This window comes from Equus asinus, chromosome 21 (genome assembly GCF_041296235.1).
Source record: "Equus asinus isolate D_3611 breed Donkey chromosome 21, EquAss-T2T_v2, whole genome shotgun sequence".
NCBI classification, from domain to species: Eukaryota; Metazoa; Chordata; class Mammalia; order Perissodactyla; family Equidae; genus Equus; species Equus asinus.
In genome coordinates, this window is record NC_091810.1 from 98,574,209 (window position 1) to 98,599,520 (window position 25,312).

The 25,312-nt window shown below is 44.0% G+C and overlaps 1 long non-coding RNA gene across 1 annotated transcript in view; it reads left to right on the top strand.

The window, feature by feature from the left end:
- The first annotated feature begins 771 nt into the window (after positions 1-771).
- Positions 772-25,312, top strand: part of LOC139041493 (uncharacterized) — a 30,329-nt gene continuing 5,788 nt past the window's right edge. The window contains exons 1-2 of the long non-coding RNA XR_011496730.1: positions 772-913; positions 24,004-24,632. This is a non-coding gene — a long non-coding RNA (uncharacterized lncRNA). The remainder of the gene's footprint in view (positions 914-24,003; positions 24,633-25,312) is intronic.

Consider the following 25,312-nt stretch of genomic DNA (forward strand, 5'->3'; position numbering starts at 1 on the left):
TAACCACTCGGTACACCCCACTTTTTTGGTGCCCTTCCTTCCTTGGGGAAGGACGGCCCCAGGCTATATGGTCCTCACTTTTTGGCTCAGAATAAACTCACCCAAATTTTGATTTATAGGTTGGTTATGGATTATTTGTGTCAATATTTCGTCGTGTAGTTGGCAGGATTTCAGAGAAACCCACCAGAGACCACCTGGAATCTACACTGAACTGGCATTCGGTACCAATAGGGGCCCATTGAGCCCCCCCAGATCACTGCATTTTTCAGGTGACCCTGGTGAGTTCTCCCAAAACCCAGACCTCCTTATTTTACATAGATGATCCTGAGTCTCTATGAGCTGTTTCAAACCTTAAGACTGGGTGTCTTAGTGGTACTGGTACATACCCTAGGTAAGAGGAACCTATGGAGGGAATCTCCTAGGACTGAGGAGCTTAGAGGGAACTTTGGAGTGAATGGGGCAGGCTGATGTTTTTAATTTACCTTTAAATTGGAAAGAATTGTGTTTATAAAGTCTGAACAAACTGCTTGATCCACAGAAGTTGTTTGGACTTTATAGCAAAACAAAATTAAAAGAAAAGCAGGAAACTAAGCTTCTAAAAAAGCCCAACCAGTTCCAGAATGGGCAGCCTCTCCTCTGAACTACGGTTGGTTTCATGCTGTGACTTCCAAGTGCTTAACAAAAGGGGGTCTATTCCCAACCCAGATTCCTAAGACTGAAAGAAAAAAAAACTGGGAAAACAAGTTTTTGCAGACTCACTCTGCTGTGAGAACACCCTAGCCTTGAAATCTAAGGAAAATCTTTGTTGTATCTGTCTGTTGCTTGTGTGTGTCCATCTATGTATGCTATAAATGTGTGGTGTTTTACCTCTGGATGGTACAGTTTCTAAGGAGCTCCATTCAAATGACTGAAAGTAAGTGCTTACAAAAGTTTTCTAAATGCAGCTAACCCAAATGTCTTTCAAGTTAACATGGGATGAAATAATCTTTGGTGAATGAAAGCTTGTTTAAGTTTGTTGGTTTGATTAAAATAGGCTTGTCCTCAGAGTTACCAGCATTGGATATGATGCAGACATGTGGCCTTTATTCTAGGTTTATTGGTCAAATAAGCTGATATTATTTCTGTTACAAAACCGGTTAACAAAAATAACTTAAAATGATGGCTAATTTTGTCTAATGTCTCATGAAGTCTTGTAGGAAATCTAAGTGATTATTGGGAACAGTAACTAAATAGATGTGAAAAACATGAGTGTTGCATGAAATTTTAACAACGATTGTGTGTTATGGTGTATGTACTTAAAATAACTTCCAAAATCTCTTTGGTAACTTGAAACTTTGAAGTTTTGCTAGGTTAATTTAAATGATACAGATTCCTTGAATATCTAGATCATCACTAAATAAGATAAAATATTAGACACTAATTATTAAATGTAGGTTTCCCTACTCTTGCCATCTTATTACAAAAAAACCTAAAAGGTGTCTACAGTAAACATGTCATATTTTATTAAAAGATTGTACTAAAAGTAACATGGTTTCAGAAATTATAGAAGATATTTATAAATTTGCCAAGCCACAAAATGCTAAAGAAAGTTTATAATTGCCTACTTCTTAATTTTCACTAAAAATTAAGGTTTCTAAGGGTTAAAGAATTCTACTATATGTGATTAAAGCTACTAGAAATTAAGGGAAACATATTTGTATTAGAGGAAAGTAAGATATAAGTTTTCAGTAAAGAAGCTATAAAGAATGGAGATATTTTGTTTGTTGGGTTAAGAAAGATAAATTTGTCCCAAAGTACTAGAAGGGAAAAAAAGAAAGGCATGAGACAAATTCTAAATGTAAAAAGAAAGTGACAGAAGTTTGAAGGAAGTAAAATCCTCAGGAGTTTTGTGCATGGCCAAGTTGGCTAAGATTGAAAAAAATTTAATTGAGTAGGTTTAATATACAAAGTAAGCTGGTACAAAATTTAGAATTTGTTTTTTTCCCTCTCTTAAAAGGATAATTTTCCTAAACTCTTTAGTCTTCTCTTGATAAAGAGGTTATAAAAGGTCTTTCTTTTGAGTAAGTTTACCTAAAAGACAGAAGATCTATGTTTTGTTAAGATAATTTCCTATGTTAAAAAAGACTGAGGTCTCTCTATTAAGGTACAAGCTCCCCATAATTCATGTCCTAAATGAAGTCTTTGTTTTGGCAGTTCTCTGAGGATTTTCAGAGGGTCCCTGGGACTTCTCAGAGAAATTTGTTCTCTCTTCCTATAAAGGGGGGGGGATACTAATTAGCCTTGTTTGGTGCTAAATTGCGTGGGAAGCATTGTCAAGTAAATGATGATAAACCTTCTTAGGTTATATTGTGTAGGTAAATATTATTCACTATTTTAACCCTGCTACTTTGCTTCCAATATGACAAGGGGAGAAAACCATGACTGCATACTATTATTTGACTTGGTTTACAAATGTGTTGTATTTAAATGATAAGCAAGGATGTTACCAAACTGGATATGCTGTCCAGCATCAAGAATGCCTGATACTTTCTATTAACTCTGCTAACCCAGTAAAAGAGTTCCTTCTACAGGCTCAAGAAATCACCATGGAAGAAGAAGAAGAAGAAGAAAAAAGTATGTATGGTATGCCACCATCTCAAGGATAAATACATCTTTTAATGATCTGCATGTTCTCACATTGGGCTGAGGCCTTTCCTTCAGAAGAGCCATGGCTTTAGGTAAATTATTATTGGAGGAAATAATTCCTGTTTGAAGTATTCCTACCGAGTTACACAGTGACCAGGGAACTTATTTAACTGGACAAATAATCAAATCTATTTGTAGCATGTGGCCAATAATGCAGCATTTCCACTGCAATTACCACCCCCAATCCTCAGGATTGCTGGAAAGAACTAACGGCACAATCAAAACTCAATTGACAAAGCTTTCAGAAGCATTTACTCTCTCATAGCCAACAGCTCTTGAGCTAGTGCTCCTTAATCTTAGATCTACACCCTTTTGGTGAACATCAGCTGTCTCCTTTTGAAATAATTATAGGACAGCCTATGCAATTAGATGAGGAAATATATGAACCAACTTTGCTTAAGGGAGATATATTACATTGTTGTCAGGGTCTCATTGAGATGCTTAAAAAAATGAAATGTTGGTAGCTGACAGGGAGCTCCTAGACCTTAAGGATCATGGACTATAACCTGGAGTATTTATTTATCAGAAGAGGCATCAAATAAAAGACTCTTTGCAGCCTGTTGGAAAGGACCACACCAGGATGAGAAGAAGATGGCATCTGTGTTGACAAGTGCCCCAAGACTCCAGAGTAGGCCTGTATTCCCAAAGTGTGTCTCTGCATTTAAACCTTTGTCATGCTTAAACTGTATACCCATTTTACAATTGTTCCATTTAAGGTTTTGGAATACTATCATACTTGAAGAAAGTGATTGATTTGGAACAGACTGGTCTTAAAGGCCAGTCATTTATCAGGTGTCTCCTAATGGAACTCAATGGTTATGTGGAACAAACCTCTGTCCTTGGCTGCTGCCTAGATGGCTAAAACGCTGCACCCTGAGCTTCTCTTGGATGCAGGGAAGGATTCATATTGAGCTAATACCCGTTGCCAACCTCCCTCTCTTTAAGGCCAGATGGGCTCATTCAGTGTTCCACTGGTATGGCCACCAAACGGCTATATTTTCTCCTTCTTTGGGGCTAAAAGATGTCATTATCACATGTAGAAGCCCTGACTAAATTTAATCAATAAGCCCTTAATGTTAGTCAAGCAGGAATAGCCTTATTAAATACTGAAATGTTTTTAATTCAGGAAAGCTGTCCTTCAAAGTAGAATGGCTTTAGATATTTTAACTGCATCCCAAGGTGGTACATATGCACTCACTCAAACTGAAGGCTGTGCTTTAAACTGATGAGTCTTCCAATGTGTCATCTCTGCTAAAGCACATGAAGAAACAGGTGGGTGACTTATGCAATCCCACACCCAGTCTTGATTTGTTCGGTTGGCTCCCTTCTAGTATTGGTTCCCTTTTCTGATCTGGGTTGCAATTCCTATTTCTATTATTCTTGGAATTCTTGTGCTAGTCATAATTTTCAAACTAATTGCTGTTTTCTTGACTTAATGTTGTAAGACTGGCACACAAGCTAGAGTAATGGTCGCTTGGTGACTTGAGATGGTTGATCTAATAACACTGAACAAATTTCCTTTTCTGATAAGGACTATGCTTAAGAACTCATTTTAAACTGTTTTCAAATTTGTTGAATTATTATCATTGTTACTGTACTTGTCCTATAATTGTGAACAATGTAAACATAAGGAGGCATAGAAAAGCACATATACAATGTTTGTGCAACAATCTAAAATTAATTGAAAATATACAACCTATGAAATGCTTCCTCTGTTAATATATATACCTCTGGCCTTGTCTACCATATCTGACTACTTTCCCCCAACGTGGACAACTGGGAAAATAAATGAGATAAAAGCCTAGCACCGAGGGACATGATGGACCAGGGAAGGCAGCAACCTCCCTGGCACCAAGGGACAATATTTTGATCACCAGTGCTTTCCATCAAAAGATTAAAGATCAAAAGCAGGAAATGACAAATATAAATGGCAAGGAATAGGATATATTGGAGTATATGAGGAAGCCATTTGGTGTAAACCTAATTCGGCCTGACATTGTTTTTACAAAAGGGCCCAATGTGGCTGTAGAGCATGCATTGTGTATCTGCTTTAAGCATTTGCTGTGTCCCAAAGACAAGAACAAATCCCTTAAGATAAAGATGCAACTTCCCCCACATTGGTATTTCCTTAAGGATAAGCATCTTTCCTTAGGCTAGGAACTGATTGCTGTGCTCACCTGTGACCACACAGCTCGCGTTTGACCACCCAGCTCAAGACAACAGACCTGCCACCCGGCTGTGTCCACTGAGACAGCAGATCTACCTGCTGTGTCCATCAATCGTGCTGACAGAGCAGTATCGCAACTATTGTAAAAGGGACATTTCAATCATATGTGAAACATGCTCTTTGAGGGTATATAACCACTTCGTGCTTCTTTGGTGCCCTTTCTTCCTTCGGGAAGAAAGGCCCCAGGCCATGGTCCTCACATTTGGCTCAGAATAAACATACCCCAATTTTCATTTATAGATTGGTTATGGATTATTTTCACCGACAATACAGTGGAGTCAGTACCATAACCCTGCTCCTTCAGAGCACTGTGAGGAAGAAGTAAATGCTCAGTGAACTAGAGTGTGGAAGCAGCAAGCTGTCAGGACGCCAGGTCTCCACACTGCCCTGCTTCTTCGCTGTCCTCTTTTCTCCACTCATTGCCATGTCTCTTGGTCTTAGTTCAACATTTTAAGTTTAACATGTAAACATGTGGGAAGTTGTATAAATGTCTATCAGTTTAAGTTCTAGCACCAGAGACATGGAGTGTCTTCCCCTCCAGCGCCTCCTCCCTCTCACACATGCTCCACCCTCACCGTGGCCCCTCCTCCTGAGTTACGCCCTTTGCACTTGAGCTTCTCTCTCCCTCCTTTCCTCCGTGTTCATGATGGTTTCTGTTCTCTGAGGCTAGATTGAAGGATTTTCAAAATCATAAAATCCTGCAAGTTTTCCCCACTTGAAGACAAATGTCGGTCTGGTGGGTCTGAGAGCATTTTAAAAGGAATACAGTTTCATTACCTCCAAGGCCGAAAAGAACACTGGTTGAAAAGGGTATGAGAAAGCATTGCTCTGGAAGGGATGGGAGCTGTGATTATCCTCTTCATGGTCTGAATGCAGATGTGGGTTCACAAATGGATGAGCAGGTCCCTTGTTTCTGCTCCTAATTCCATTAGCAAATCTTAATCCCTTGGATGCATAAAATCCCATGACAGAGTAATATTCATCATGAAAATTAATCCCAGGGTCTCTCAAAATTGCAAATACTAATCCCTGGGCCTGGCCCCGTGATGTGTTCACATGATTACATCGAATTTTTCACACACAATGACTTCGTACAATAGGCCCTGCTGTGTGGCCTAGGGGGTGAGTCCCTGGCCGTGGTTCTCAAACCTGAGGGTGATTCTGCACTGCTGCCTCCCCTCCACCTCTGAATTTCTGAGCCAGGAGATCTGCTGTGAGTGACACATGAGCATTTCTAGGAAGTCTGAGATTATGGAATCCAGGGACCCACAATGAGAACTTTGCTTGAGGGGTTGGGACAGACTTAAGCCCAGCCAGACCCACCCCTCCACTGACTGCAAGCCATGAGATTTCTAACTGAGACCAAGCCTCCCGTCATTAGAAAAGAGATGGGACCCAGGGACCTCAGCTCATGCGAAGGTACCGACTGACATCAGCTCCTACAAGATCTACCTTGAGAGCAGGTGGAGTGAGGAGGGTGACGGTGACTCCAGTGGAGTGGAGAGCCAGAGGCAGAGGGGAGGAGCCGAGAGCCAGGTCCACACCATCTTTCTAAATGAGAGCCCCTCCCCACAAGGAGATGCCTGTTTCTATCGTCTTTGGGTTGTCAGTGAACTGAGAAATGGAGAGCTCAGAGAGTTGAGTGTTGAATGAGTCTGGGTGGTTGGCGCCCCAACCTGCCAGTTGCCCACAGTCACCTCCTGCGCTGGAGCATCTTACAGCCCTGTCTGCAGTTCTCTCACTCTGGTACCAGAATCCAAAAGGAGGAAGGCATATTTGATAAGCGGATGTTTGGTTCAGGCGCAGTGAACTGGGTAGATCTGTATAGGTCCACTGGACCTGGAGCTCTAAGGAGCTGCGATTCTAACTTCCCTCAAGTGTGTGCACTGAGCACAACAAATAGTAATTAGGTTCCCCTTCTCTGAGGGAGTCTGAGGAATAAGTAAGACAGGAACAAGTCCTGCTGCTGCTGGAACAAGCCGGGTGCCAGGGCCTGTGAGGAGGGCACTCAACAGCCTCGGAGAAGAGTGCAGGCAGAGTACTGCCTGGCGCCCTTCACAGGACGGGTCGAGGCCCCCTTGATCTCACTGACTCTTCAGCGAGAAAACCAAGGAATCACAGGATGTGCGGCCAGGGACAAGTCTGGCCCCGAAACCATAGGGTGTGGGGTCAAGGCGGGTGCTGGTGCTCTGGGGCACTTTCTCCCCATTAGGGACTTCGCAGCAGCTTCCAACATCAGGTGTGGACGCGCTGGCTGTCACGACAAGGATGGGAGAATTTGAGGACAGAAGCAAGACTTCCTACATCGGCTCATTCTACTCCTTCACGTTCCTCCAATTCATCATGGGTTGGCTGATAGTGGAATAAGGATACATCCAATACTACTCATAGTTGGTAGCCTGATTGTCTGGGAGGCCCAAGGTAGTGGGGAGAGCACAATTTCTAAGCCAAATAGTAAGACAGCAATCGCCTCTAGGAGGAATTTTACTGAAAATGGCAGGAAAGCAGATCCTCTGGGTCAAATCCAGATTGAGATGGACTTGATTCTTCTGGGACGGTGTTTAATTGTGGTCATGAAATTGTGATAATTGCTAACACAGAAGTGACCAGTGTATTAAGTACTAGTGATTGTATGAAACTATTCTTCTCTCGGATTTATATCAAAAGTAGCTGATTTGAAGTCAGTTGTGCAATTAGTACTTGAGAAGTAGGCTCTGCATGGGTAAGTTAACACATGGACGAGTAATCCCGACTTCTACAAGGGGTCAGTATCAGGTGGCAGCTTCTAACCGCAAACGCTGATTAGATGTGAAGTGGAATCTTGGTTGATGCAGAGAGCACACGATTAGGAGTGCTGTGTCAATAACTACATGTAACCCACAACATCCTCTTTCTCTAAAAAGTGTAGATCCACAGACGCTGTCAGAAATGGGGACCCTCTTCCGTAATGTTCTGACGCTTGTAATAATGTGAACTCCTAGAGCAAAGGTGATAAGTAACATTTGTTTATGATTTCCTTCTATTAGACAAGGGATGGGAATGCCAGGAGCTGGAAGGATTGAAGTGTTAAGTAACAGCTCTTCTAGCACCCGAGTGCAGCAGGTAAACACCTGCGGTTGCTCAGCATCTGCCAAGTTCCACCTTCGGGGTTAAGTCTAGGGAAACCCAGAAAAACCCTGCACAGAAAAATGCTTCTGACAGAATCAAGAGGATTTTTCTGTATCAAAGTCATTTTATACAACTGATGTACAGCAACCTGTGAAAATACACTCCTGTACAACCTTCATCGATCATCATTGGTTTATTGCTAATGCATTGGTTAATAATCGTAGTATTAATAGGGTTGATGAGTTGAAATGGAATCATACAATCAGTCCTGAGATCCTTAATAGGGAATAGGATCAATACTACTCCTGTTAATGGCCAAGGGCTTGAGTTTCCTAGATGGGTCAGTACCTATTTGGTGAGTCTTGACACATTTCCTAAGAATGTGAAGACATGGGAATAAGGCAGCTGCTAGCTGGCTGTTCAACTGTAAGAGGCACTGAAATCATAAATTCAGTCGAGAGTGCCAATGGGCCAGTGGACAGAGGGCTAACCTTCCTCCTCTGACTGGGTGAACTGGAAATGAGAGCTATCACATTCCTGTAAGTGCACGGTGAGAGCGATTGTTTGACGACTAATATAGGGAGAAATGAAACAGATGTTCCTTGGGATAGAAAATGTACAAACAAGGTTTTGGTTTTATAGTGGAAACCAGTAATAACTGTTCCAGTTTACAGGACTGACATTTGTAGGGTTATTAAGATTTGAGTGAGTGGGGTAAACGTCTGTCTAGCACCCCTAAGAGCCTTGTAGTCCCAGTAAATAAAGTAAATGACATAAACACTAGACATAAAGTTTGTCCTCAGTGGCTGTGAATTAACTGTAGTGGTTTTTAAAGCAATTAGTCTAATCTGTGCTGGAATGTAATGAATTATGCAGTTCTTAATGAAGTAGTTTGGTGAGAGGAACGGAATTGTTAGAAATATAAGATTACAACAGGTAATCCTAATTTTGTGGGGTAATAAAAGAGGTAAGTACATTTTGCTTCATTTTGTTTCTCAAGGGGCTGAGTGTTTTGGTGTTCCAAGTGTTTTGAGCAAGGATGATAGTGTAAAAATAGAATGAGAAATTTTAAATGGAAAATTGCCAAATGATGTTAGAATTACTGGTAAGACAGTAATGGTTCCCGGGCACGAGGAGCAATTTAAACTCTCAATGTTTAACCAGAAAGATTAATGCTACATGAGTTCCTCAATTAACTTATAGCATGGATGCAGGCCAGCTTTTGAAATATACTGCGGGCGCCATGTCAAGCGCCATGAGCTGAAGCAGGACCTCAAAGCACAGCCCCTAACAAACACCAGGTCTTGTGAATGTTGACTTTCTTGATTTAAAACTCCTGGAATAGCATCTGCTCTTTTAGATCTAAAGACAGCTGAGGAGTAGAGCACATCCTTTGATGAGATCAATATATGGATCGGAGGTTCTGTGAGTGGCGCTATTTGATTATCAAGTTCCAGTAGATCAAACTGTCCAGGTTTTAAGTCTGTTGTTGATATTCCATATGAATCAAAGTTAAGATTTTATCATCTGTATATTCATAAATTCAACATTGTTGATATCCTCTTGTTTCTGTGGTTAAGAATAGATTATTAATTTTATCCAAAAGTATAGAATTAAGCAAAGAACACATAAAGATGAAAAAAAGAAAATGAAAATAATTGAGGTAACAACGTTCCTGCTGTTTGTACTTCCTGAGTGCCTGTTGTTCTTGTGTGAGATAATTTTGCACAAATGAAATACAATTATAAGGACAAGGTCATGGAAATATGGAAAATAATAGAAGTTACATTTTGAAATGATAGTTGAAATGGGTACGCCACTATGGTATAAAGAATTTTAACCAATAAATCACTTTGACAAATTTATATAATAATTTGTTAAATATAAGATTGAAACTAATTTTGTGGAATTTGATTCTCAAGGGCTGGATATTTTGGATTTCAAGTGTTTCGAATATTTAAGCTTTTAATAAGTTGGTTCTTCGCATTTTGATACGATGCAGGGCATACTTCTTGTTTTCAGACAAATGCTTCTCCAATTATAAATATTATTAGCATTACTGTTTTGAGTGAAATAAATGACCCTGTAGATGAAACTGTGTTTCATGTTGTGTAAACATGTAGAATCTAGATAGTCTGAGTATTGTCATAGCACACATACCAGAAAGACTAAGAATATGTTGGGGAGAGAGGGGTTAAATTAACACCTAGGCATACCATCACAAGATGGGCTTTTGGTTCAAGTAACTTATGGTGTATATCCTGAAAACAATAGGAATCGGTCTACAAGGCCACCTCCTCTGATAGACAGGACACAATGGAAATAGATAAAAACATAATATATATTGTTGTGATGGTTAATTTTACGCGTCAACCTGGCTAGACAATAGTACCTGGATACTTCATCAAATACCACTGGATGTCACTAAGAAGGTATTTTTCAGATGAGATTAACATTTAAATCAATAGACTGTGAATAAAACAGATTACCCTCCATAATGTGGGTGGGCTTCATCCAGCCGGTTGAAAGCCTTGAGAAAAAAGACCGGCCTCCCAAGAAAGAGGGCGTTCTGCCAGCTGACTGCCTTTGGGTTCGAGCTGCAACACCACCTCTTCACTGTGTCTCCAGCCTGTTGGTCCACCCTGCAGATTTGCAACTTGCCAGCCTTCACAACTGTGTAAGCCAGTTCCTTAAAGTAAATCCCCTTCCTTCCCTCTCTCTCTCTCTCTCTCTCCATACATATACATACATATATGATTGGGTGGTTGGATATACACACCTACCCTATCAGTTATATTCTGGGTTCTGGATCACCTGTTTGTGGGGATTGGTAAATCTGAAACTTGCAGGGCAGGCTGGAGACTCAGGCATATTGTCAAGGGCAATCTCCTTTACTGAAAGTCAACTGATGGTAGATGTCAACCACATCTACAAAATACCTTCACAGAACACCTAGATCCATGTTTGATTAAATAACTGGGTACTATAGCCTAACCAAGCTGACACAGAAAACTAACCATGGCCCCCCAACAGTAAATAGGAAAACCAAGCCTAAGGCGCACAGTCTACCTGACCATCATTTAATATTTCCTCTGTGTAAAGCAGCTAGAGGAATTATACCCTTCTTGGGCAAGCAATAATTATCATAGTAGATGAGAAGGGGGCGATTGTGTCTAGAACTATTTCTATGGTAATATACGATTTACTCACAATATATCCTAAAAATCCAATTGCTGGTATTGCTCATATTATTTCTATATAAACAAAGGGTTCATTTTGGTCCTGAATAATATAAGTGAAATTATTCTGAATCCACATAAAATTAGAATAAATCCTTCAAGAAGTTCAAAGAATCAGAATAAATATTCATATGAAGTTGGGTCTTCACCTCCAACCTGATCAGAGGAAGCCTGCTAACAGCAGAGTAGTTATGGCTTTAAGTCCTGGAAGGAAAGATGGTAATACAACTGCAACAATTAGTACACATGGAAGGGAAACAGGTGTCTTGTTTGGGATATACCAGGTAGCTCCAACTCTACTGACAGAGCAAGTTATCTTCATGGATCTTGGGCAAGATTATAGACAGGGAAGCTAAGATCATGGTTGGACCCTTGGTCTGTTAGTTGGTATATAAGCCAGAGACATAGGCCCTCGTGGTCTGGGATCTTCCAACACTTCTGACATCATCTCTCCTCACTGTGCTCCACCCCATCCCCATCCTCCGCTCACACTCCAACAATCACATCACGCATCTTCACCCTCTCCACACTTTCGAACATGCTGCTTCTTCCAGCCAGAAAGATTTCCCTCCCCGTCCCCTTGGGCAGTCCGTCCTGCTTCTTTCGGATCCAGCTCTGTGCAGTCTTCCTGACTCCAACACTGCCTCCCTCCTCGCCTGTGCTTCTACAGCATCACACCCTTGTGCTGCTGGGCTTTTTCCACGTCTGTCTCACCACCTGGTGAGCATCCTCACAGCAGGAACCGTACCCCAATCATGTTTGTGTCTCTTAACTTTTTAATCTCCTAACATATGGCCTCGCACACACCAGGCGCTAAATAAAAGATTGTTGAGAAAATATGAAAGACAGCAGGTTATAATCCTCAACTGCATGAGTGTTGTTTGTCAAAGTGACCAATTCTCTTCCCTTCTGACCACCACCCGTGGCCCCGCCATGAGTCGCGGGTGACACCTGCCTCAGAGCTGAGGGAGAAGGATGCAGGTCTTTCTCCCTGGACACCGGTTCAGAGCTCAGATGGCTTCTGAATTAGATGATTTCCGGAACTTCCCCTTGAGTCTCCCCGAGGCAAGATCAGGATGCAGCGCACCTTGTCAGGCTCTCCTCCCAGGGTGCCCTCCCACAAGTCACACCTTGCACCATGTGGGGCCCTCCTTCCCGGGTGCCCTCCCACAGGTCACACCTCGAAATTACATGCCTTTCTGGCACCATCCACAAGCAAACCACGACAGCACTGGCAGTGGAGCCAGTGTCCCCTTCACAGCATCCCTCCCAAGGACAAGGAGCTACCCCACTGACTAACCTGCCACAGGCCCGCACAGGCATCTTCCCAAGAAGCACTCTGCTCTTTGCTAATGGCCCTCTGTTACATTTGTGGAGTTCTCTCTTCTTTTCAAAGCGATTCCACCCATAACGTTTTCATTTCACCATCACCAGAGCTCCCTGTGTGGAATAAGCAGAGCCGATCCAGGACTCCCATTGTACAGACACAGAAGAATGAGAGTTCTCAGCCACTAGGTGAAGACCCTAACCACAACCTGACCTCGGACCTTAAGACACCTCCTGCCACGCTCTGCGCACTAGACCACGTCATGTACACTCCAAGACCTGCTCATCTGGTACCAGCCAACTCAGTTAACCATTTCCTGACCCAGTTCAGGGAATGCCCAGCTCAAGAAGCAACGCTAGCAGCAGAGTTGGTGAGCTAAGCTAGAAACACTAGCTAGCAAAGCAATCTCAACTACAAGTCCCTTGCTAGCTACTGCTGGAATTCAGTGTGACCATACTGAAAATACTCTTATTCTTCTTTGATCGACAATTCCTCTCACCTCCCTGATGTCCATCAAGTGTCGTCTGTGCCTTTCAAGAGTGGGGAGAGGCTGTGTCTCTCAGATCCTGTGGCTCCGGCTCACCTTTGCATGAACTCACCACGGTCCTTCCCAGAAACTTCCATTCTGAAACATCAACAGGGAGCTGATGGGGAGAAACGGTGAATTTTTTTCCAGAAAGCCATAGTAACGTGTTGTTTTCCTACAGTCTATTCTGCTTCTTATCCCTCTCTCCCCACTCCACCTCTCTCTCTCTCTTCCCATGCCTATTTCAAATTCAGTTCTTAGAGAAAATCATCTCATCCCATTCAAAATAAAATTAAAGGACAATTCATTCAAAGAATACTAATAAATGACAGACATTGTCAGAGAAAAATTAAATACCTTCATGACTTTTCCCTGCTTTTGGTAAGAATTCATCTCTAAAGAAAAAAATAGAGTACATGTTTTGCAAAGTGGAAGTGATTCATCTCTTTCCTCGAGGTGAAGTGACCCACACTGTTTCCTCCTTTCATGCGGCAGTCATGCGAGACTGTAAAATGAAATGTGATCACTCCACAGTAAGAAGCAAGCACAGGCCAAGGAAAAGTCGCAGATTCAGACTTTCGTCCCTCTAGTTTGCATTTTTCCCTCTTTCCTGCTTACATCTCTTTCCAGCTTCCCAAAATGAGACTGTTATAAAACCAAGTGTTTAGATGTGGAACTGTCTGCCTCTATTTCATTGTGTATGGAAGCGGAGGGTCAGTGTGGAAAATCTAAGGTTTTCTTTGATCTCCCTATACATCCTAGGATCTGTACCTGTTCTATAGGAATGGCCAGAGCCTAAATGTTATTTCTTAAGAACCATGATCCCAACAATGGAATGAGAATGAGGAATTTGCCGACTCCAAAGCGGCATGGAATCCCCAAAACATTCCCACTAATTGATTGGATTTTCTTGCACAGACAATATAGAACTTTACGTATACATTTTGCTCCTCCGCTTGGGTGCCTGGATGACTCCTGTGGACTTAGTGTGGACGTGAGCTCTAAGCGTCCCTCCTGCTCCTCTGAGGCGGGCGGTCCCCTTCCTGCTCCCACAGAGAGCCGTGCACCATGACCAAACTGTCTGGATGCCAAGATTCAAACCCAGGTTTTACCATTCATTAACATTTTTCTCTTTTGTTATTTCGGTTTCAATGTTCTCTACACTATTTAATCCCTTTGCAAGCTGCTTCTAGAACCAAGACTGAGGTTTCTGCCATAACCACGAGAGAGCCTGGATGGGGATGGGCAGGGGCTAAAACATCTCAGTGCCCCTGGAGTCCATGGCAGAGACACTTGGACAAAGAAAATCATATCCACCTTCTTTTCTGGGAAGATCCGATATAACCCAAGAGAGAAAGGATGGAACATCACATGAGAATTAACAGACGTCTTCAGCCTGGAACGCTCCTAAGTGCTTATCAGCAGAAACTAAAAACCAAAAATCGTCTATGCTTTTACAAAGTTGACACTGACATGCCCAAACATCACTTAAACTGTGGAAGAGGAGCCTTCACAAGATATGAACACTCGCAAACCTGAGACACGAGAGCACAAACCCTGCGTCTTCTGGTTGTGGACATTCTGAGTGGACCCAGGTGAATCCCAGGAGTGTACACAAGGAGGCAGCCAGGAAGAATCCACATTTATTCAAGTAACTGTTCTCCCCTAAGGAAAATGTTTTACACTGTAATGGGCAGTGAGGAGAAATCAAGCAAGTTAAAACGGCCTCGAGTGCATCCAACGGCTGGGGCCCGAGGAGGAAGCCGCATGCTGAGACACCGTCCAGCGGAGGAGACGCTCCGGGAACAGGGTGCTCTGGCCCGTCAGCTGCACAGCAAGGGCTTCAGCACATCACCTGCTACTGTAGCACCCAGCACCTCACCTAGAAAAGCGCGTGGGTTCTGAGACCCGACTGCAACCTCAAGACTGGAGGGGGGCTGTCAGGGGATTGGGAAATGGGAGGAACTGCCTAGAGAACCACGTGAGTGAATACAGCCTGCTTCTCTTATCACTGGCTACAACAACCAAAAATAATTCCCCCCATAGTTTCTTGCTAGGGGCTGCAGAGCCCCTTGAATATTAATATTAGTCATCTCCCAGATTACATCTTGAAAGAAAATAACTGATTTGTTCCAGAGTGCCTAGGAAAACTTTCTGGGTTTTCACAGCTGTCAGATATCACCTGCTGCCTTCTGAGCTTTCTGCCATGAATGAAGCATGTTGAGCACGAAGTGAGAAATGAGAAGAGCTCCCTCACGCATCCCCACAGCGTCACGACCATGCACAACTGTGCACAACAGGGTAGATTCAGAGACCCTTACAAATCCAAAAGAATGTCATGTCTCCCCTACATAAGTGGTCAGTGTTTTCTTTAAGACAGAAGAAAAATTACTGAGAATAACCTGTTAAGTGTGTTCACCAGCACAGCATAAAACAGACAAACAAATGAAACTCAGATCTCCTTGTCAAACACAGGCAAGAATGTCTGGGCTTGGATTTCTCTCCTGTGATGGTGAGACCTCCGAGAAGCAACATTTTCAAAGGTCTTGTTTACTGCTGTCGACTACAGGAGAATCTAAAAAGTGCAGTCACTGAAACCAGCTAAATATCACCATACCAACTCCAATACCTGTAGCCATTTGGTTTTCAATTTTCACTAAGTTATTTCATTCTGCTCACCACAATAGACCTGGTACTGTCCACAGCTCTTTCTTTGCTCTTTGACGCAATGAAATTAGTTGTTTCCAGAATATTTTGCATGACTAAGAAGGGATTTAATAAAATATTATAATTTACAAATCTCACTTAGCAAAATATGTGCATATAAATCAACATTTCTGGTGAAAGCTCCCACTGAATTCACTCAGTGTTCCACATGTGAATGCATTCAGAGGAATAATGCATTTTGAAAGTGTCTCACTTGATTAAAACAAGACGATCCCAGCTTTAAGCCTCATTCGAGCTTCAAGATAGAGGTGGGGATCAGTCATACTGTTTTGTCCTAAAGCTGCCAAGATGAAGGCATAAGGGAGAAAGGCCATATAAGTAACGCCGTTCTACTCAAAAAAGGACTCTTCACACACACACCCATGGACGTCCTGGGAGACAGTGTGATAATGAGCAGAATCTGCTCAGGGCGTCAGGGCAGGGCATACCTAGTTCAAATCCAAGCTCTTCACCATAGTCAAACCACTCTTGACCTTGGTCAAACCACTTAACCTTGCTGAGCTTCAAGTTTCATTTGGAAAATGGAGGTCATAGCATCCACCTCCCAGGTTTTGTGAGGACTGATAAGGTTTTATGTGTCCACGAACCTCGCACATAGGTGGCTCACATCCAATGGCAACCATCACACCTTTCATCCTCCCCATTTCCCAGATAATAGGCTGGCAAGGAAAAATAAAAGAACCATAACACAAGCAATGGTTCTTAAATTATATCAGTCTTTCCAGCTGTATGCCCTCTGCCTAGGAAATAAAAATCACATTTGCTCCTGAAACACTGGTAGCATTGGCTTTTCATGGAGAGGGTAGGGCAGTAACGTCTAGATCCACATCATCTTACTGTTAGCCCATCAGACACATGAGTCCAAAAGAATATATACAACATACATTTGCTCGGAGCTGACTTCTTACTGGGGTGGGAACTGAGTTCTTAACCCTTAACATGCTGACTGGCCACCACGTTGGGGACAGCAGAGGAGCCTCCTCTCCCACTTCGGCTTTGTCTTCCTCAAGGCCCGTTGTACACTAAAGAGGTTCCTCTCTAATTTTGCACCTTTGGGATATTCTCTTTTTGTGCACAGGAAGTCATCCTCACACTTCCAATGCCATCTAGATGGTTCTCGGCAGAGCATTCTGGGAGGCAGAGGAGAGGACAGATGGAAAGAGGCATCTACAGATGTCTTACTTAAGATGTGATGTCTTCCTGTGAGGAGCACTCTCCTATCACCCGGAAATCCTGGGGGCATCTCCAATGTGTTCTCATGTGTTCTCCCACCAAGGAGAACAGGAGGAGAAAACAGATCCATCCTGCTATGCCCCCTCCGTGGGAACCTTTCAATGCTCCCGAAGGCCAGTCCCCCTCCCAACCCCACTCGTGGTGTAAAGGTCCCGAAGTTTCTCCACACGTACTTTGCCTACACCTTTCAGTCTCTAGACTTGTGCTGGTCTCCCAGGACCAACAGCTTGTGCACAGCTTTCCACCACCAGCACTCCCTCAGTCACACCCACACACCCATAGGTCACTCTGCTCCCAGTACACCATGAGCGCTCCCATCTGGACACATTACAGGTGTGCACCTCCTTCCTGTTAGGAATGGTAGAAATCTTCCACACATCTGAGGGGAGGAGTCACCGAGCCTCTGAGCCCTCACCTTTGAGTGTCACCCTTCACTGTACATACCTCTCACCCCGAGACAGAGTAGAGGGGACTCTTGACTTTGGAATCCAGCCTATTAACTTCCTTGTGAGAGATAAGGTCAGCCTCCTAAGAAACAGGAGAGCATCCTGAGCCCTGGCTCAGTCCAACCTTCAAATGGACCATAAACTTGAATGGACTCACATACCATTTGGTACACATCTGTTAAGCACCGTGGGTTGCTGATACCTCTGCTGGTGATAATAGACTAGTCTTAGACTTTTTAATCCCAAACAACTGAAACTCTTCTAGTAGTAAACAGCTCAAAATGTCTTCCTTGATCAGAAACCAAGAGAGAAATCTTCACCTTACTAAGATTTTTTTCCTGAATCTGCATGGTGTGTGCCTGGGGATGGGAAAGTGGACAAACAGTCCATTGCCACCAATTATCACTAAGGATTCAGATGTCTAGCCCTCAAACAAAAAATTTCAATGTAGATTAATTCTCAGTTTTGCTGATTAAATGATTTCTAGATGGCCCACCTTTGGGGAAAACCCTCTCCCTGAATGCAGTGATCAGTGATCTTGTTCTGTCACCACCTTCTCCACCATCAGAGGCAGAAGGACGGCACTAGTACTCCCAGTGCTTCTTTCCTCCCCAAGTGGCTCAAGTCTGCAAGCAGCGGGGGCTCCTAGAAGGCACTGTTTCCCAATGTTCCCATAGCCCCTCCATGGTGCACTCGATGACTATAGACAACACCGCATCTCTGGAGCAGAGCCCCGCATCCTGGAAAGGCCATGGACCTCCCCTGAGGCAGGGCTCACTTTCCCTCCTCCAGTGCCCACAGCTCAGAGGCTCCTCACAAGGGTTTTGCCCACCCCAGCCCCACAGGGGCAGTGGGAGGAGCCTTGCCTGACAAAAATTCTCAGCAGAATGTGAGTGTCTCTCCAGGGCTAGGCTACGCTGTCTGCCATGCTATCTCCTCCATGGTTCTCTCTTATCTTCCTCAGTCAGGGGATTCCAATAGTACCCACATCTCCAACACGAAACTGAAGACAGTGACTCCTCTCCCCACAGTCGAAGGAAGCCAGAAGCTGCAGCACAGTAAATTATCCATGTTTGCCCGTTTGTTTAGAATTATTACGCTTTCTTACAGAACCTGTCCCCTTCCATCATCCTAGCACTCTGATGTCCAGCACTGGGAAGAGGAAGGGAAAGGAGGAGAACATGCCCTTCCACTCACACACACACACAACCTTGTACCCAACTCAAGACACACACTAACCAGCTACGTTAGTCTGCCAACACGGGCTGCCATAACAAAGTCCATGCGCGAGGTGACTTCAACAACAAAACGTTTTCTCTCACAGTTCTGCAAGCTAGGAATCCAAAACCGAGGCTTCAGCAGGGCTGGTTCCTCTGGGGCTGTGAGGGAAGGATCTGCTCCAGGTCTCTCCTTGGCTGGTAGGCGGCATCTTCTCCGTGTCTCCACATGGCTTCCTCTCCGCATGTCTCTCTCTGGGTCCAAATTCCCCTTTGCATTAGTGATACCAGTCATGTTGGACTAGAGCCCACCCTCGTGACCTCATTTCAGCTTGACGACCTCTGTAAAGACCCTGGATATCTCTGGGGGAGGGAGGAGGTCACAGAATTCAGCCCATAACATTGTTCACAGACTCTGTTCAAGAACCTCCAACTAGGGGCCGGCCCGGTGGTGCAGCAGTTAAGTTCACATGTTCCGCTTTGGCGGCACAGGGTTCGCCAGTTCGGATCCCGGGTGGGGACATGGCACTGCGTGGCAAAAGCCATGCTGTGGTAGGTGTCTCACATATAAAGTAGAGGAAGATGGGCACAGATTTTAGCTCAGGGTCAGTCTTCCTCAGAAAAAAGAGGAAGATTGGCAGATGTTAGCTCAGGGCTAATCTTCCTCGAGGTAAAAAAAAAAAAAAGAACCTCCAACTAAAGCTCCGTCCGGTCACAAGACCAAGACTCTAGTGGCAACTAGGAAAGAGCTCTGCCTCATTGTTGGGTTGACGCTCAGTCACCAAAAAACAAACTGTGCTCCCACCCACTGATTCATTGCTCTCTTCAACTACACAGAGTCTATAAATATTATTTTACTCCAAGTTTCTATAGTTAATGTCAATTCTTTCTGGCACCTTAGAGCTCAACTTTCAAATGCATAATTTTTAAGATGCTCTTGGTGTTTTTCAATTATTTTGTTCACAATATTGTGCACAGTTATGGAAATATTTTTTGAAATTTATTAACTCGAATTAAAAATACTTGCTGAACAAGCGACCAGAAAGAATAAAGTGGCACAGGCAGAGCTGCCCATTTGCCTGGCAGTTACCCACTTGGTTTTGTACTTGAGCAAGACAAAGAAATTATCATTCTTGTATTTACCTGTCTGGGCTCAGGGCTCGTGGGGATGGGGCACAAATTAGTAACGTGTTTTTTTTTTTTTTAATAATTGTTTGGGTTTTTTTTTTTTAGGAAGACTGGCCCTGAGCTAACATCCGTGCCCATCTTCCCCCAGTTTATATGTGGGACGCCTACCACAGCATGGCTTGCCAAGTGGTGCCGTGTCCACACCCACGATCCGAACCAGTAAACCCCGGGCCGCCAAAGCAGAATGTGTGAACTTAACTACTGTGCCACCAGGCCAGCCCCAGTAACTTTTAAAGAAATGTTTACTGAAAGTTGAAAACTTTCACCTACTTTGGAAGTTTGTTCTTCAAAAAAGAATCCTTCTTCCAGTGTCCTCTGAACAAATGGCACCACAAGACACATTAAGCCAGACAGGCAACAACATTTTTAGGAGTGTTGGTTTTACACAGACTTGAAATTTCAGAATCACACCTGCTCCTCAGGCCCAGAGTCCATTTCAGAAACTAAAATCACTTTTTGCTTTCAGCTTTCAAAGCTTGATAATTTTTTTTAAATCCTATTTTTTCCCCAAGATTCCCCGTCTTAGAATGATACTATCTTTTCATAAAGGTCAAATATTCTTATTTTCCCACACATACCCAAAAAGGATCCTGGAGACCCAAAGTTTTCAGGAAGCGTGAGGTCATCTGAGTCTCAGGTCTTGAATCAGGCCAATTATAGACGGTGAAGCTAGGGGGTGGGTGTAGCCAGGAGAATGTGTCATACTCAACATCTGAGACAGCCTGTTAACGACCAATATCACTTTTGGGGTGCAGACAGTTAACAACCTTTTACACCAACTTTTTGGACTTAATATCTATTTTCAGAAACGCACCCTCGGTGATTTCCCAGCCTGCTCGTCCACCTTCAACACTTTTCATTTGAACATTTGAGAAGGTTGGCCCTCTGAGCTCACAGCAGCACAACTGTGCCTGGCATGTCAGGTTGTCAGGTGCAAGTCTGAGAAACTGACAGTGCAGCTCACCAGGTTCCTAAAGAGCAGCCCCCATTTCTGTCTGTCCGTCTCTCACTCTGGGTTGCCAACCCCAACTGGCATCTCCTGTTTTGCTTGGGTTAACCCAATAGACACAATTATTAGCATCTCCATGGGTCAGAATTTGTGAACTAATTTCTTCTCAGTTTCTTCTTCTGGAAAATTATGGATGATACATCAATATTTAGCAGTTGTGAAAGTCATTTACTCACCTAGACTTGTCACTTGGTGGGTAGACCAGTGTCAGATTGAATGACTGGCAGTAAGAAGGTGCCTCGTTTTGGATCGTGGCTCAAATGGTTCTGGGTTCTCACCTCAGTTTCTGATCTAGTAGAAGCTGGGGAGTGAAGTCAGACCTCAGAGATTTCCTAACTGAGCAGGTTACTTTACTTTAGGTTCTGTGCTCTTGTAGTGTTTTCTCTCAAGTCGATTACTGGAAATTTGGGATTGTTTCAGGGTGGCCTGTCTATTAGGCAGAGCTCTCCAGAGAAACAGAAGCAACAGGAGACACATAGAAAGAGATTTACTATAAGGTGCAGACTCACACAACCATGGACACTGAGGAGTCCCAGGATCTGCGCCGTGCAAGCACACACCTCACATACAATTTCATGTGCACAGTGTTCCTGCATGACCTCACACACACTCTCATGTCCACGGTGTTCCCGCATCACCCCACACACACTCTCATGTCCACGGTGTTCCTGCGTCACCTCACACACACTCTCATGTCCACGGTGTTCCCGCATCACCCCACACACACTCTCATGTCCACAGTGTTCCCGCATCACCCCACACACACTCTCATGTCCACGGTGTTCCCGCATCACCCCACACACACTCTCATGTCCACGGTGTTCCCTCATCACCTCACACACACTCTCATGTCCACGGTGTTCCCGCGTCACCTCACACACACTCTCATGTCCACGGTGTTCCTGCGTCACCTCACACACACTCTCATGTCCACGGTGTTCCTGCGTCACCTCACACACACTCTCATGTCCACGGTGTTCCTGCGTCACCTCACACACACTCTCATGTCCACGGTGTTCCTGCGTCACCTCACACACACTCTCATGTCCACGGTGTTCCTGCGTCACCTCACACACACTCTCATGTCCACGGTGTTCCCGCGTCACCCCACACACACTCTCATGTCCACGGTGTTCCCGCGTCACCTCACACACACTCTCATGTCCACGGTGTTCCCGCGTCACCTCACACACACTCTCATGTCCACGGTGTTCCCGCGTCACCTCACACACACTCTCATGTCCACGGTGTTCCCGCGTCACCCCACACACACTCTCATGTCCACGGTGTTCCCGCGTCACCTCACACACACTCTCATGTCCACGGTGTTCCCGCGTCACCTCACACACACTCTCATGTCCACGGTGTTCCCGCGTCACCTCACACACACTCTCATGTCCACGGTGTTCCCGCGTCACCTCACACACAGTCTCATGTCCACGGTGTTCCCGCGTCACCTCACACACACTCTCATGTCCACGGTGTTCCCGCGTCACCTCACACACACTCTCATGTCCACGGTGTTCCTGCGTCACCTCACACACACTCTCATGTCCACGGTGTTCCTGCGTCACCTCACACACACTCTCATGTCCACGGTGTTCCTGCGTCACCTCACACACACTCTCATGTCCACGGTGTTCCTGCGTCACCCCACACACACTCTCATGTCCACGGTGTTCCCGCATCACCCCACATACACTCTCATGTCCACGGTGTTCCCGCGTCACCTCACACACACTACAGTGGTCCTAGTGTTGGAGTCCTGTCCCGATTCATTTACCCCTCCTACACTACCTAGACAGGATATTGTATGATAACTCTACTGTTTACATTGTGGCTTACACCTTTTCTCTCCCCTCGCCTTCCTTTTCCTGTTGGCAAAGGCTCTGGTATCTGGGTAGAGCTCATTCATAAATTCACAGTAATTCACTTTCCCCTACTTACCTTACGTGATGGTCTGCAAATAAAGGGAATTTAAATCAGTAACGCTCTGATGGGTTTTCAGTGATATTTAAAATTTTAATGGGGAGAAGACCACACTAAATATAGCTATTTATAATTATTGAAAGAACTAGTACTCATTAGATTGCTTTTTCTCATTAGAGGATAATTTCTATTTTTGTAAGATGTTTTATGTTCAATCATGTATAATTTTCATATAAATTCATTATAAGAATAGTCTTACAATGTCAATCATTTCATAAACGACTTTTGTTTACTTAGCTAAGTAACATGAATTTTTTTTCATTAATAATTTGGACACGTTTTTTAAATTGCTCTCTGGGAAGGTTAATTTATGTATCTACCAGCAATAAATGAAAACCCTCTTTCCCCCATAATGCTCACCATCTTCAAATAAAGATCTTGTTTGTCAACAGGATGGTTGAAACCAGTAGCTCGTGGTTTTGTGAGTCTCCTCGACTGCACATGGACAACTGTGTCTCCAGCTAATACCTTCTCCTCCGCAGGTGCCTCCTGGAGCCCCCTGGTTCTCTAGGTGTGGAGGAGCTCTTTACAGATTAGAGACATTAACTCTTGTCTTTCATAAATGTTACTGAAGGGTTTTCCTGTTCTCTCATTTATTACTTGTCTTTATATTTTTAAGTGAAGATTATATATATATTATATATTTTTTTATTATATATAGGTTATATATATTTTAAGTGAAGATTTGCGTTTTCGTGACTGTTCATTGCCCCTTGCTGTTCCCGCCTCTGGCATCTGTCTGAGCAGGTCCTTCTCTGCCTTCGATCTACACAAATGTCACCTACGTTTTTGTTCTGCACCCATGATGGTTTTGTTCTTTATACTTACACCTTTATCCATCTGGAATTTATTTAGATTTAAAATTAAGGTAGGAAGCTACCTGTTTGTCTGCCTCTCCCATAGCAAGTTAGCCAATTTGTCAATAATCTATTAAATAATTTATATTTGCAGCACAGATTTACCTCCTTCATCACTCTTCTTTATTAAAACAAACAAACAAAAACCCTATACATAGATTCTTCCTTAAGATCATCCTGCAATTTCTATTGTTTGTTTTTTTGGTTATTTTTTTGGTGAGGAAGATTAGCCCTGAGCTGAAGTCTGTGTCAATCCTCCTCTACTTTGCATGTGGGATACCTTTACAGCACGACGACGAGTGGAGAAGGCCTGCACCGGAATCCGAACCCGCAAACCTGGGCTGCTCAAGTGGAGCGTGTGCAACCCTAGCCACTGGGCCACAGGACCGGCCCCTTGTTTGTTTTTTAATCCCATTGTTGTGTGCTTGGGATCACACTGCATTCTAGATTTCTATGGCAGGAAGGGAGATCAACAGTTCCACAAAAGTCAGCCCCAACTTCGCTGGTCAAGTCCTCCGTGTCCTTGGGCTGACATCCTGGCCGCTTCTGTGGGGCTGGGTGAAGAAGCCTCTCACACGTTTCATGGCTTTTTGGATTGACACCTTCCCTCTATTTGCTGGCCTCGTTGCCATGGAGAAAGTTTGGTTTGCTCGTTTCTTTTTCTGTCTGCTACTCTCCTGAAGATCCTGGCTTAGAAGAAAGGGGTGGTGGTACTCGCTGAAGTCCTAGGAATCCAGAATTACGTCCATTACTACAGCTTGTTGCCTATGATGATTGAAAGAAATACCAAACTTCTCTTCAAGAATAGGAAAATAAAGATGCCACAGTCTTCCATCCAAGTTCACAAACCCCAGGTAAGAAGGTCAATGGCCCCATTCCCCAGGGTGCCCTTGGGGTTTCTGCTGGGTCCCTGTGATCAGAGGGGGACGCACCCTAACGCTCTGAGCCTGTGACACATTCTCCAATCCGTACTGCTCAGACTTTCTGAGCCATTCATGTTCAATGGCTCACATGCATACCACTCAACTCCGATCTGCTCTGAGAATCACTCACGTTCACCGCAAGGACTGAACGACTTCAGATCTGTCTCCGCGGTCTTACTTTGCCTTGATAGTTCTCTTTCACGCTTTCGTTTTGTTTTGTAATTTGCTGCATTTTCTTTGCTCCATTTTTTCCAAGTTTTGGAGTTTTATATAACCAGTTTCTATCTGTCCAGAGTTTAAAATACGTCTGAGCTCGCATCTCTCTATCAGTGTTACTATCAACAGTTACTTAGGACCTGAAAACAAACACAAGTAGGTGTGTTTGCAGGGATGTCTGTTCATCTCTCCCACCCCATGCTCCCATCCACCCCCAAAGAGCAGAAAAGAGGCAAGGAGGTGAGGAAACCCTGTGCCCTGTGCTCTGGGCTTGGCAGGCTTCTCACGACAGAGGACACCAGCTCACAGACAAGACAGGTCGTCTCCTGCACTCTCCACAGACGACAAGCAGGGATGCCCCCTACAGAATTCAGAGTCAGACGCTGTCCACAGAA